This window comes from Cebus imitator, unplaced genomic scaffold (assembly GCF_001604975.1).
Source record: "Cebus imitator isolate Cc_AM_T3 unplaced genomic scaffold, Cebus_imitator-1.0 Scaffold671, whole genome shotgun sequence".
NCBI classification, from domain to species: domain Eukaryota; kingdom Metazoa; phylum Chordata; class Mammalia; order Primates; family Cebidae; genus Cebus; species Cebus imitator.
In genome coordinates this window covers 657,092-670,312 of record NW_016107986.1, presented here as the reverse complement: position 1 = coordinate 670,312, position 13,221 = coordinate 657,092, and the positions used below count along the sequence as shown (strand labels likewise).

Genomic DNA, 13,221 nt, shown 5'->3' with positions numbered 1-13,221 from the left:
TTATTTTTTTTAGATGGAGTTTTGCTCTTGTTGCCCAGGCTGGAGGGCAGTGGCACGATCTCGGCTCACCATAACTTCTGCCTCCTGGGTTCAAGCAATTCTCCTGTCTCGGCCTCCCAAGAAGCTGGGATTACAGGCATGTGCCACCATGCCTGGCTACTTTTTTTTTTTGTATTTTTAGTAGAGACAGGATTTCACCATATTGGTCAGGCTGGTATCGAACTTCTGACCTCATGATCCACCTGCCTCGGCCTCCCAAATTGCTGGGATTATAGGCGTGAACCACGGCACCCGGCCGGTCCCAGGGTTTTAATTATTTCCTTTAACCCTCACAACAACCCTGTAAGTCAGGTACTGTTACTCCCATTATACAGACAAGGAAACCAGGAGGCTCTGGGAGGTTAAGCAACTTGCCCAAGGCCATTACCTGATATATACAGAGCTAAAATCACATCTGCTGAAGACTCCTTTTTAATGAGATCTTTTTGATTCTTCTATAGCTTCCATGAATGGTTATCAAATCTGCTTTGCAGCAAATATGGTTACAGCAAGATTCCAGTTTATTTCCAAGGTAACAAAATTGAATTTGATGTCTTAGGGAGACTGATTGGAACAAACGTATCAGAGAGAGAAGGAAGAATGGGCTAACAGAGGAGTTTGGGAGGCCCCAGGTGCTCTCTGAGCTTCTGGGCCATGCAAAGGGTGTTGTGTTTCAGGATACCACAGGGTTGGACCTGAAGCTGCCCTCCAACCCATGCCCCACACTGCAACCTGGGTGCTCCTTCCAAGATACACACTGGTCCATATCACTTCTTTGCTTGAAACCTTCAAAAGCCATTGTCCTCAGGATGAAGGCCAATTGGCCTACAAGGTTTATAAGCCCTTTCTGCCTGGCCCTGGATGATCTCTCCTGCTTCATTCAGTCATTCAACAAATATTTATTGGGTGCCTTTTCTATGCCAGGCAGAGCAGACAGGGCAGTGCCCAAAGGGACGAAAGTCTCCATCCTCATGAAGAGTACACATCCATTCCACTGAAAGGGAAGACAGAATCAACAAGGAACTGGAACGTAAGTACCTGTGAAGGTGGATTGTGTTAGGGAGAAAAAGAAAACACAAAGTAGGCTAAGGGAATAGCTGGCGATGGAAGTGGAGGCTGCAGTTTTAAGTAGGGAGTCAAGGAAGGTCCCATGAAAAAGCAATGACTGAGCAAAGCTCTGAAGATGGTGAGGGAGGATTCTAGGGCCTATCTGCATGAAGTGTTTACTTCATGATGGGAATAGCAGAGCAGAGGGCCACATGGACGCCAGCCCTTGAGCTCCCGGAGCAAGGCCTTTGCATATATCCTTCCCTCTCCCCTTTTTGACTCTTTTTCATCCTTAAGGTCTGGCTTCCCTGTGCCCATGACCTCCCAGAGCATGAGCACCTTCCACCATTGCCCACAATAATTGCTCAGGCTTGTGCAGCCATCTCTCCTCCCCCTCTAGACTGGAAGCCGTCTGAAGGCAGGAACCATGGCTGTTCCATTCCCATTGTCCCAGCAGTTTCTGACTCAGGGTCTGGAAATGAACACACACTTGATACATATTTGCTGAACAAAAGAGTAAGTAACAGGTTATGGCCCACTTCAGTGCAAAGTCAGGTGCTTGGGTAGTTTTTCATTTATCCATTAAACTGATATTTATCAAATGCCTACTATATGTCAGCACACATAAGAAAGATGATGCTTTTAGGTAGTGACTAGTCTGTGAAGACAATGCAATGGTGCTAGGAGGGAGGGCAATGAGAAGCGGGTGGCCACTTGCTTTGGGTGATCAGGGGAGGCCTCTCTGAGGAGGTGACATTTGAGCAGAGCCCTGGATGACAAGCTGGAGCCAGCCCTGGATGGATCTATCTTTAGCAATCAGGGTAGCTGATATCTCTGTGGTCTGATTATTTATTTATTTAATTATTATTATTATTATTTTCAGACAGATTCTTGCCTTGTCGCCAAGGCTGGAGTGCAGTGGTGGGATCTCAGCTCACTGTAACTTCTGCCTCCTGGGTTCAAGTGATTCTCCTGCCTCAGTCTCCTGAGTAGCTTGGGATTATAGGTGTGTGCCACCATGCCCGGCTAATTTTTGTATTTTTAGTAGAGATGGAGTTTTGCCATGTTGGCCAGGGTGGTCTTGAACTCCTGACCTCAGGTGATCCACCGACCTTGGCCTCTCAAAGTCCTGGGATTTATAGGCGTGAGCCACTGTGCCTGGCCTGTAGTCTGATTACTTAGAGGTAAGCAGGGGATCTTTGAAAAGGAAAGCGGAATTCCTGATAGGCCTGTCTGTCCTAGCCTTCTGGGCTCCATCCCTGGCCCTGTGAGGTACCCCTCTGTTTTCTGAGAGGTAGAGCAATCACAACCGACACGTGCAGCTCTTGGGTATGCTGAGAGCAAAGGCAAGAATAAATAGTGATCAGGAGTCAAGGTCTCTAAAGGTACAGGAGGAAGAAGAAAACACAAGGTTAAATGAAAGGGAAGGAAAGCGGCAGAACGGAAGAAAGCAGAGATGCCTGAAGGTTTTTGTTTCTTTTCTGTGAACACTTTGGTGGAGATGATTAAAAAACTAATGGAATGACCGGATGTGGTGGCTTATGCCTATAATCCCAGCACTCTGGGAGGCGGAGGTGGGTAGATCGCTTGAGGCCAGCAGTTTAAGACCAGCCTGGTCAACACAGCAAAACCCATTTCTACTAAAAATACAAAAATTAGCCAGGCATGGTGGTGCACACCTGTGGTCACAGCTACTTGGGAGTATGAGGTATGAGAATTGCTTGAACCTGGGAGGTGGAGGTTGCAGTAAGCCGAGATCTTGTCACTGTACTCCAGCCTGGGCACAGAGTGAGAGTGTCTTAAAAAAAAAAACAAACAAAAAAACCAAACAAACAAAAAAACAAAACAAAACAAACAAACAAACAAAAAACTGTTGGAATGGTGAAATGTTTAGCAGAAAAACAGAACCCATCCCTTCACCTATATTGTACTGTAAATACTTTAATATTTTTATGTTCTGCTAAAAACACCTGGAAGCCTTTCTCTTCAGTAAATGAGGCAATAAAGATTAACGAGTTAATTTGGTAAAGCTGATTTGAATTGCACAGAAGGCATTGCATAAGTACTTGGCATTTAAAAAGTTATCTGACATTTAAAAGGAGATGACTGTTAATGAATTCAAGAGCTAATCTTACACTCTGACAGAGTGAGCCATGGAAAATCCAGGATTATTATCTTGCTGTAAACACAATGTGATTCAGTTGAGCTATCAAAAAAAAAAAAAAAAAGCTGTCGGTTGTGTACAAATATCTAGACTCACACACATATATAATATAGCAAAACTTAAAGAGAACATCCATGAAAATTACAGACACATCTTACTATTTCCTTCCTTACTCTTGGATTATAATATCTGAGCCACAGATGATCCAAGGAGAAACCCTTCTTCCCAGTGATTTTTCCTCTTCCCTTCAGCTGGTGTATTTTAAAGGGTCACTACCCTTTAAAATGGGTTGGCTCTCCAAACAGACCTTGGAACATCTAACATTAAGAAGGAGACAAAATTCTAAACCCAAGTGGCTGCGTCTCCAGCCCTGGGTCCCACAGAGCCACCAGAGATAAGGATCTGTCCTGTGGGTGTCCCTCAGGCCGTCCTCATTACCTCTCCCACTTCTTTCTAATTGGGGTTCCCCATCTTTGTAGCTGCGGCTTAATGGCTCCAAGAAGAGCGATTGTCCCTCATTAAGGAGGCTGCAACACTCTCGCTGTCTAACTGCCTCCCACGCAGCTCACAACTTCATTCTGGCGGAGAGCAAGCTGCCAAGAGGCTCCGGGAACCTGTGGGCAAGCTGAGCTGGAGGAAGAAACAGAAGGGAGGAGGGCCTTTGTAACCAAGATCTGAAATGTGCTGGGGAACACACCCTGCCATTATCTTCATGCTTGAAGAGCGGGTGGGGGGACTGAAACCCTTAGGTGGTCTCTCAAGTGGCCACATCAAACCTCTGTGCACACAGGGCCTTTGTCCCCTCCTGTGAGTAAACACAAAGAAGAGTCAGTCCCTCCTCTGACCCCCGGGCTCCCCTTCTTGGCTAATAGTCTGACTCCTCTTGGTGGCTCTGAGTTCTGGGGGCACAGAGAGAGCTGAGAGATTTAGTTCCTGGGGGTAGGGGAGAAGGAGGCTGGGACCCTGAGCTTCCCTGTCCTCCCTCCCCCTGCTAGGGTAGGGGAACCAAATCCTGGAAAGGGCCCTTCTGCAGGAGCAAGGGAGCTGGCAACTTTCCTCGTGTTTGGCCTTCCGGCCCTGTTGTTCCTTGCCCACGGCAGCCTACGGACCTAAAAGCGGGCAGCGGGGATGGGGCCATTGGTGGGGCTGAGTGTGCCTGGGACTCCCTGGGCTCCCTGAGATGGGGCTGCCTAGAGAGGAGATCCCAGTGGGCCGGGCATTGTACACACTGTTAATCCCAGGCTGACTCGGAGGACACCCTCCGTGTGGCAAGGCCAACCTCCCCGGCTACCCCCAAGGTCCTCACTCTGAGGTTCTGTCTTTGTCTAGGTTTCCCTGGCTGGAAGGCAGGAGGCCTCCAGTGTGCAGGGGGTCAGACGGATGCCCAGGATCTTAGCTCAGCAACCCTGCCTGCCTACAGAGCCTCTTTCTGAGGAGCAGCAGAAACCCCAGCCACAGCGGCCTTCCACCCACACAAATGTGCCCAGCAGTCCAGTGCCTGTCACCTGGGTTCATCCTGCTCGTCTTGGCCACCTGAGGTTCGGGTCCACTTTTTACATTCTACAGGCAATTTCATGCTGGTGAAATGGGCTGAGTGGGGTGTTTTGCGAGGGCTCCACAAGTAGGCATGATGGAGACAAAATTAGTTTGTTGGCCAAAGAAGAGCTTTCTTGTCCTCCTGTCAGAAATTTTGGTCTTCATCTATTTATTTATTTTTTTTAGATGGAGTTTTGCTCTTGTTGCCCAGGCTGGAGGGCAGTGGCACGATCTCGGCTCACCATAACTTCTGCCTCCTGGGTTCAAGTGATTCTCCTGCCTTGGCCTCCTGAGTGGCTAATATTACAGGCATGTGCCACGATGCCCAGCTAATTTTGTATTTTTAGTAGAGTGGGGTTTCTCCATATTGGTCAGGCTGGTCTTGAACTCCTGACCTCAGGTGATCTGCTTGTTTTTGGCCTCCCAAAGTGCTGGGATTACAGGCATGAGCCACTGTGCCTGGCCGGTCTTCATCCATTTTTTAATGTCCTCGACTCTATAGAAGGAGATTTTACATCCTCCTGAGTGTTTAGCAAATTAGCCGAACAGTTGGCAAACATGAGACTTGGATGAGAAACATGGCAACATCCAATCTTGGCTTTTGTGAGGGGCTCATTTCATGACTGGCTAAGTCATGAATCTTTCTGTGCCTCAGCTTCCCTACTTAGAAAATGGGGCTAAGCTCATTGTTCTCTCCCAGGACGTTTTGAATAATGAAACTCTGGACACCTTCATTCCAGGGCTTCTACTATCTGGAAGGAAATCTTATCCATGAGTTCTAATTGATACTGTCTTCAACATAATTATGTGCTTTGTTGATGTAACAGAATCACTGTTTATCTGGCTTAGCAGAAGCTGGAGGAAAAAAATTTCAAGCCAAAATAGTGATCTCTTCTGCCCCAAGGGGAGTAGAAACCAGCTTTTTCTGTGAGGGGGTGGGTAGCTGTATTCAGGCTGGAACCGTGCCTTTGTTTGAGAGGTGCCACATTCTATTTTAGACTGGGAAATGGGAGGTCGGGGGGTGAAAGGTAAGAAATCTGAACAACCCCCCAGCTCCTTCCAACTCAAAACTTGAACTCAACAGGGTGTGACTTCCTTGTTTTGTTGGGTCTGGTGGGACTTTTCCAATCTGACAACCGACAGACAGGGAATCTCAACTTGCAAAATGATTCCACTGTGAAAAGGTCATTTTTAAGTCAGTTGATTTTTACTGGGGAAAAAAATGGTGTTTTGATTCCCGGACTCGCCCATAAAAGTTGATTTAACCCAAATTCAGCTGGACTATGGAGGCGAGGTAGTCCCGGTCATGTGGGACAGCAGAAGCCTGGAAGAAGAGAAAGAAAATTGTCCTTTCTTTTTCTTTCCTGGCCCTCCACACTTTCCTGACTCCCTCCCCTCCACTAGGGTCTTCTGTCTTCTGATGTCTAAATTTTGCAGCCCTGTGCTGTGGGCCTTGGGGTCCTGCCGACACAAGGCTCCTGGCCCCCAAATTCCCTGCCTCCCCTCTGCTTCAGGCCTTCAGCTGTGCTCCCTTAGGTATGGGGGGAAGCAATTAAAATTAACTTTCACAAGGAAATATGAGGAGCCCAAAATAATCTCAAATAGTTAGAATTTTAAGCAGTGAAACACAGTTAACCTTCCAGAAGGCATGGAAGATGTTTGGGAGGCTGAAAGAGGGATGCTTGAATTGGGGGTTGGGTATGGGGAAGGGAGGAATGATTGGTAGATTGACTCATAGTCCTCCTTTAAATGATTCCTTTAAATGAAGCTTTTCAAGCTTCTCCTTTTCCACGTCTAAACCCTTAGATTGTACACAAGCTCCAAGTTCTGTTCTACGATGGCTTTCAAGGCAAGGGACAGGGGAGTATAATAGTAATTATTATAATGTACTGAAGGCTGTCTGTTCCAAGCATTGGGTGAATCCCTTTCCATATGCTTCATCTAATCCTTGTTATGACCCCATCAGGGAAATATTATTACCCTATGAGGAAACTGAGTTGTATTTTTGGTATAGACAGGATTTCTCTATGTTGGTCAGGCTGGTCTCGAACTCCTAACCTCAGGTGATCCATTCCCCACCCCCCCGACAGCTTCCCAAAGTGCTGGGATTACAGGCATGAGCCACTGTGCCCAGCCTGTTTATTTTTGAGACAGAGTCTCACTCTGTCACTCAGACTGGAGTGCAGTGGTGTGATCAAGGCTCACTGCAGCCTCGACCACCCAGGCTCAAGCAATCGTCCTGCCACAGCCTCCTGAGTAGCTGGGATTACAGATATGCACCACCACACCTGGCTAATTTTTTTTTTTTTTTGAGACAGAGTTTTGTTCTTGTCGCCCAGGCTGGAGTGCAATGGCACGATCTTGGCTCACCACAGCCTCCGCCTCCTGGGTTCAAGTGATTCTCCTGTCTCAGCCTCCTGAGTAGCTGGGATTACAGGCACCTGCCACCATGCCCGGCTAATTTTGTATTTTTAGTAGAGACAGGGTTTCTTCATGTTGGTCAGACTGGTCTCAAACTCCCGATCTCAGGTGATCCACCTGCCTCAGCTTCCCAAAGTGCTGGGATTATGGGAATGAGCCACGGTGACTCGCTTATACCTGGCTAAATTTTTATAGAGATGGGATCTCACTTTGTTGCCCAGGCTGGTCTCAAACTCCTGGGCTAAAGTAAGCTTCCAGCCTTGGCCTCCCAAAGTGCTGGGATTACAGGTGTGAGCCACTGCTCCTGGTCTAGAAGTTGGGGTTTAAATGCAGTTTTATTGGATTCCCAAATGACTAGGCCTCTTTGAGAGTGCAGTTCATGTGTGAATGAGGCCCTATTAATCCTGACATCTATTTCCTTATCTGTAAACTGGGATAATAAGTGTACCAACTACATGGGGATGTTGTAAGGATGAGATGATCCTAAACCCTGTGTATAGCAACACTCAAACACATTGGCTGTTATTACATTTAAAAAGACCCTCTCAGCCAGGTGGGTGGCTCACTCACTTTGTAATGCCAGCACTTTGGGAGGCTGAGGTGGGTGGATTACCCGAGGTCAGGAGTTCAGGACCAGCCTAGCCAAAATGGTGAAACCCAACTCTACTAAAACTACAAAAATTAGCCTGGCATGGTGGCCGGGTGCCTGTAATCCCAGATGCTTGGGAGACTGAGGCAGAAGAATGGATTGAACCCAGGAGGCAGAGGTTGCATTGAGCCGAGATTGTGCTACTGGACTCCAGCCTGGACAACAGAGCGAGACTCCATCTTAAAAAAAAAGACCCTTTCAAGATAACGGGGAGATAATTGTTAAAGCTTGTGATAGGTACGTGGAGGCCCATCATACTATTCTTTCTGCTTTTACATATGTTTGACATTTTCCATGATACAAAGAAAAAAGGAAAAGGAATTAACTAGGCAGACATTATGTGTCACTAGCAGCCAAGACATCAATTAATACAAACTTATTGGAATAAATGACAGTTGCAGGGAAAATTCAACAAATAAAAGCCTTGATTTTGTAATTAAAAACAAACCACTCTCAGGAAATTAGCCTTAAATTGTCTATGGTGTTTTGGGGCAGACAAAGTAATCCTGTGGGCAAGGTTGAACCAGAAGATGAAGTTTGCTTAGATCTTCAAAAAGCCTTTGAATCAAGTTCCACAACCAAAGCTATTTACAAAACCAGAGGTGGTGGGGGGGGGTGGGGAGAGAGAAAGAGAGCGAGAGCGAGAGCGAGAGAGAGAGAGAGAGAGAGAGAGAAAGAGGGAGAGAGAGAGAAGGGAGAGTGAGCACAGGCATGGAACTAAGTGAACTGTTGCAATGTCTTGGAAAACAGAGCCGACTTTAGAAACAAGAAACAAAGGCAGGGTAGGGAGTTAAGAGCGTGTCTCTTGATGGGGAAATGGAGAAAGCGAATTATCTTAGGCATCAGTGCGGAGACCAATCTTACTTGCCTGCCTCACAGAGATCTCTAAGAAGGCTGCCTAGTGACATCCCCAAGTGTGCACATGACCCAAAGCTTTTCCAGAGAAGGAAAAACCAAATCATAATGACCAATAGCAGGAAATGCCTAGATTTTGTGAATTGTGAGGTAAATATCAGTTGAACTTCCATCTCATTATCACTGAAAATACAAGTGCAATCTCTAAATCTTAGAGGAGATGGCATTTTTCTATCCAGAACATGGACCTAAATGTTACTGACAGATTCATTTGTTAATATTTATTTATATAGCGATAGTGTCTCACTTTTTTGCCCTGGCTCGTTTGGAACTCCTGGTTTTAAGTGATCCCCCCACCTCGGCCTCCCAAAGTGCTGGGCTTACAGGCGTGAGCCACCATACCCAGCCTGTTGATTTATTTATGAGTGGCTCTCATGTACCAGGAACTGTGCCAGACACAAGGAATACAAAGGCAGATAACAGCCTTAAACAGAAGGCAGGGTAGGGTATGGCTTAGAAGGCCTCTGAAATAAAAGGTTACCTTTGTACCCTTGTACAAAACATAGTGTGTCTACAGGTGGTTTATTTCTTTGTGTGTGTGTGTGTGTGTGTGTGTATGTGTTGTTTCTGATCCTGAAAGAGGAGAGCTGACGGGGATATGAACACCATCTGTGAAACCAGCAAGGAAACAGATTGGGTAAACATAGGTTTATTCAAACCAAATCATGGTGTGCTAGAATTACAGGTTACTCTTTGAAATCCAAAAAAGGTAAACGTAGGATACATAAGATCAAATATGAATTTATACTGTTGTAAACTGATGAAACCTGAGCTCAAGAGATAGTATAGGTTGAAACAGGAGTGGAAAAAGGGACGTAACACCAATTTAACAGGATTTTTAGGATCCTACCCAAGCTGTAAGCCCCACAAAGCAACAAAACAACACCCAAGAGAAGGTATGTGAGAAAGGAAGTTTGTTCTCCCCAGCTTGGAAACAGTTTAAACAAAGGGAGAAAAGTGACAATGGGAAAACTGGTGAGATGCTTTCTTTCGTATTTGAAACAAAGAGATGCAGTCATTTTGGGGAAATCTAATTAAGGTTTTGAGCTCGTACTTTGATACTCTTTACTGAAAACCTCTGCCCCAACACCTCTATAAACAAGCGGGCTCAGTGCTTTTCCCAGGCTTACATAGATGGATCTGGATGGATGAGCGTTTTATGGTCTGCATCCCAATTTTTCAGAAAGATGAATTCATTGTCCCCCAAAGTCTGGGGTTAGAGGGATAAAATGCCAAAAAGGGATTGAGATCCTTAAGAAGAAAATGCCAAGGATTCTATTCAATAATCTAATAAAAACCTGATTAATGTTAAATATTTTAAACAAATGATAATTAGCTAAAAATAATGGTGCTATGGTGTTGACCCCTGCTCAGTTTACTGTATACTTGTCATATACTCTGAGTCTTAGATTATTTTATACTAGACTTGACTAAAACCAGCTCTCCTCATGATCAATCTTTCCTTCTTATAGGGATAATTTAGAAAAAGGCAAAACAATGAAAAAAAAAAAAGACCAGGAAAACAAAGTAAAAAACAAAATATCCCTCAATTTCAAGTTTGCATGATTGTACTTTTTAAAATGCATTATTTGCAAGTCTTTTCCTTATAGATACTTTTTAAAAAAACATAATAGCAGTCATGGTAGACTTATTTTGATTTCCACTTTAAAAATGTTAAATTAGGCTGGGCAAGGTGGCTCACGCCTGAATCCTTGCATTTTGGGAGGCTGAGGTGGGTGGATTGCCTGGGCTCAGGAGTTTGAGATCAGCCTGGACAACACGACGAAACCCTGTCTCTACTAAAATACAAAAAAAAAAAAAAAAAAATGTAACCCCAGTTACTTGGGAGGCTGAGGCAGGAGAATTGCTTGAACCCGGGAGGCAGAGGTTGCAGTGAGCTGAGATGGCGCCATTGCACTCCAGCCTGGGCAACAGAGTGAGACCCCACCCTTAAAAAAAAAAAAAAAAGTTAAATCAGTGGTTCTCAACTGGAGGTGATTTTGCTCCCCAGTGGACATTTATCAGGATCTGGAAACATTTTTGATTGTCACAACTGGGGAGGGACACTGCTTAACATCCTACGTCAACGGGAAAGTTCCCACAACAAAGACAGTCTGGTCCAAAATGTCAACGATGTTGCCTGTGTTAAACATTAATATTAAATTTCAGTTTCTGATACGAACAATCATCCTTTTTTAATGCTGGAATTAAACCTTTCACCGAGGGTGAAACTGCCATTGCAAAATTATAACTGAGACGCTGAAAGAGATCTGACCTAACCAACTCCATCTTGATTGTAACCTCCAGGCTGTCCTCTTTCATTCCTGCGTGTAGGCTGAACTAACTTTGGGATAAACTCAGTTTATAGTTTAGCTTTGCAACAAAGACAGTAACAGCCCTTTCCCAAAACAAACTCCCTTCCTACCTGGGAAGTAGACTGTCTTCCCAGGACTAACAAATTCGCAACAAAATTAGAAATTACGGTTTTGGAGTCATGTGGCTGGAGGCCACAAGATTCTAAACCTCCCCAAAATTATTTCTCTGATGTTAGACCCTTAGGCTGTTTCCAGTTTTTCTCAATTTTTTTTTTTGAGACTGAGTTTTGTTCTTGTTGTCCAGCCTGGAGTGCAATGGCACGATCTTGGCTCACTGCAACCTCTGCCTTCCAGGTTCAAGCAATTCTCCTGCCTCAGCTTCCCAAGTAGCTGAGATTACATACGGCTGCCACCATACCTGGCTAGTTTTTGTATTTTTAGTAGAGGCAGGGTTTCACCATGTTGGCCAGGCTGGTCTCGAACTCCTGACCTAGTGATCCACCCACCCTGGCCTCCCAAAGTGGTAGTTTTTCTCTATTATAGATAATGCTGCAAAGGACATCTTCACTGACTTTTTTTTTTTTTCCATTGAATTATTTCCTTAGGATAAATTCCCAGGAGTCAGAAATACATAATCAATGGATATTTTATGTTTTTCATGTTTCATGAGTTATATTGCCATTTTGCTTTACAAAGCAATTGAACCAAGACTGTGATTCACCAGAAGCATATATTAGTTTTACCAAAACCCTGGCAGCCCTGGGTGTTACCATTTAAAAAGAGTAAGAGGAGGTACAGATCTCAGATATAAGATGGTACTTACAGTTTGCCTCAATATGCATTTAAATTGCTAATCAAGATGAATAATTTTTTCGCATTTATTTTCTGTTACTCCTTTATGTATATGAATTGTTTCTATCTTTTGCTTATTTTTCTCATTATGGTTCTCAATGTTTTTCTTTCAAAATTGCAGGTAATCTTTACTGAGTGTAGATAGTAATGTTAAAGTTAATGAAATTATTTTACTTTTTTTTTCAGTTTTACTTTCTCCTACCACTGTCTAGCTATGTTAATATTTCCTCCTGAAATTTTCGTTTATAATTTTAATACTCTTTTTAGGTGCTGGTCACCTTACCCAACCTGCGGCCCCTACACAGAGAGGCCTTGGGGGAGAGGAAAAGCTTCTCCCGCGATTGATGTCAGTGGCCCACCGAGGTAAGAGCAATACTCAGTCTCTGAAGGTATCCCAGAAACTAATTTCCCTTAATCAAATGAAGGGCCTTAGGAGGAGCCACGAGGCAGAAATGAAAATAAATCTGAAGGAGAATACCAAATTCTGTGAGGAGTTTGAAAGACCTGCATTAAAAAAGGGCACCGTACCTTTAGGACTTCAGCACTGGCGATGCTCCATATGCAGTTATTAATATGCAAAAAATGCCTTCATAAATACTTGATTCTGTTCACAGTGGGGAAGCAGTTCATTTGAAAGAGGAAATGGGAGTTTGGAGTTGAAACATGTCTGCTTGTCTCCTTTTTCTTTTTTCATTGCTCTCTTTTCATCTCCACATTTCCCCTTGTAGTTTTCTTCCCCCCTCCCCCCACCCACTCACCCCCTCTTTCAACTCCTAGGAAGTTGCTGATGTCAGTTGCTACTCTCGTTTCTTTTGATGGATTCACCGCTGAGGCCCCGCTCCTCGGGTCAGGTGTGGAAGGGGTGCCTTGGGAGCCGTTCCCACCATTTGCCATCCTCATCGCGTGTTGGAGGAAGGAGCCTAACCCTTTCTGCTCCCACTGCAGCGCGAACAGCCTCCGAGGAGACAAGGTGACGGCTCTCCCATCGCCGCGGTAGGGCCTCCGGAGAAGCCTCCAGCTCAGGAAACCATCACCCCAGCCTCTGCAGAGCACGGCGTGGCTTTCTCCCCAACCCACACGCCAGAGATTGTTTTCCAAATCTAGGTCTGCAACTTCTTATTAGAGGGTGGTAATACCAGAATATCCACCTTTGGCATGTCTTCCCCTCTCTCAGCTAGCGCTGGGATAAAAGTACAAGTCTTTCATGTGACTGAACCCCTAATCGGGTCTGATACCGAGGAAGGGAAGGAGTGGGGAGTCAGTGGGGGAACTGATGGAAAGGA

The 13,221-nt window shown here is 45.0% G+C and overlaps 1 protein-coding gene across 8 annotated transcripts in view; it reads right to left on the bottom strand.

The window, feature by feature from the left end:
* The window catches only part of KIAA2012 (KIAA2012 ortholog), a 129,247-nt gene that overhangs the window by 44,207 nt on the left and 71,819 nt on the right, over nt 1–13,221 (bottom strand). The window lies entirely within an intron of this gene.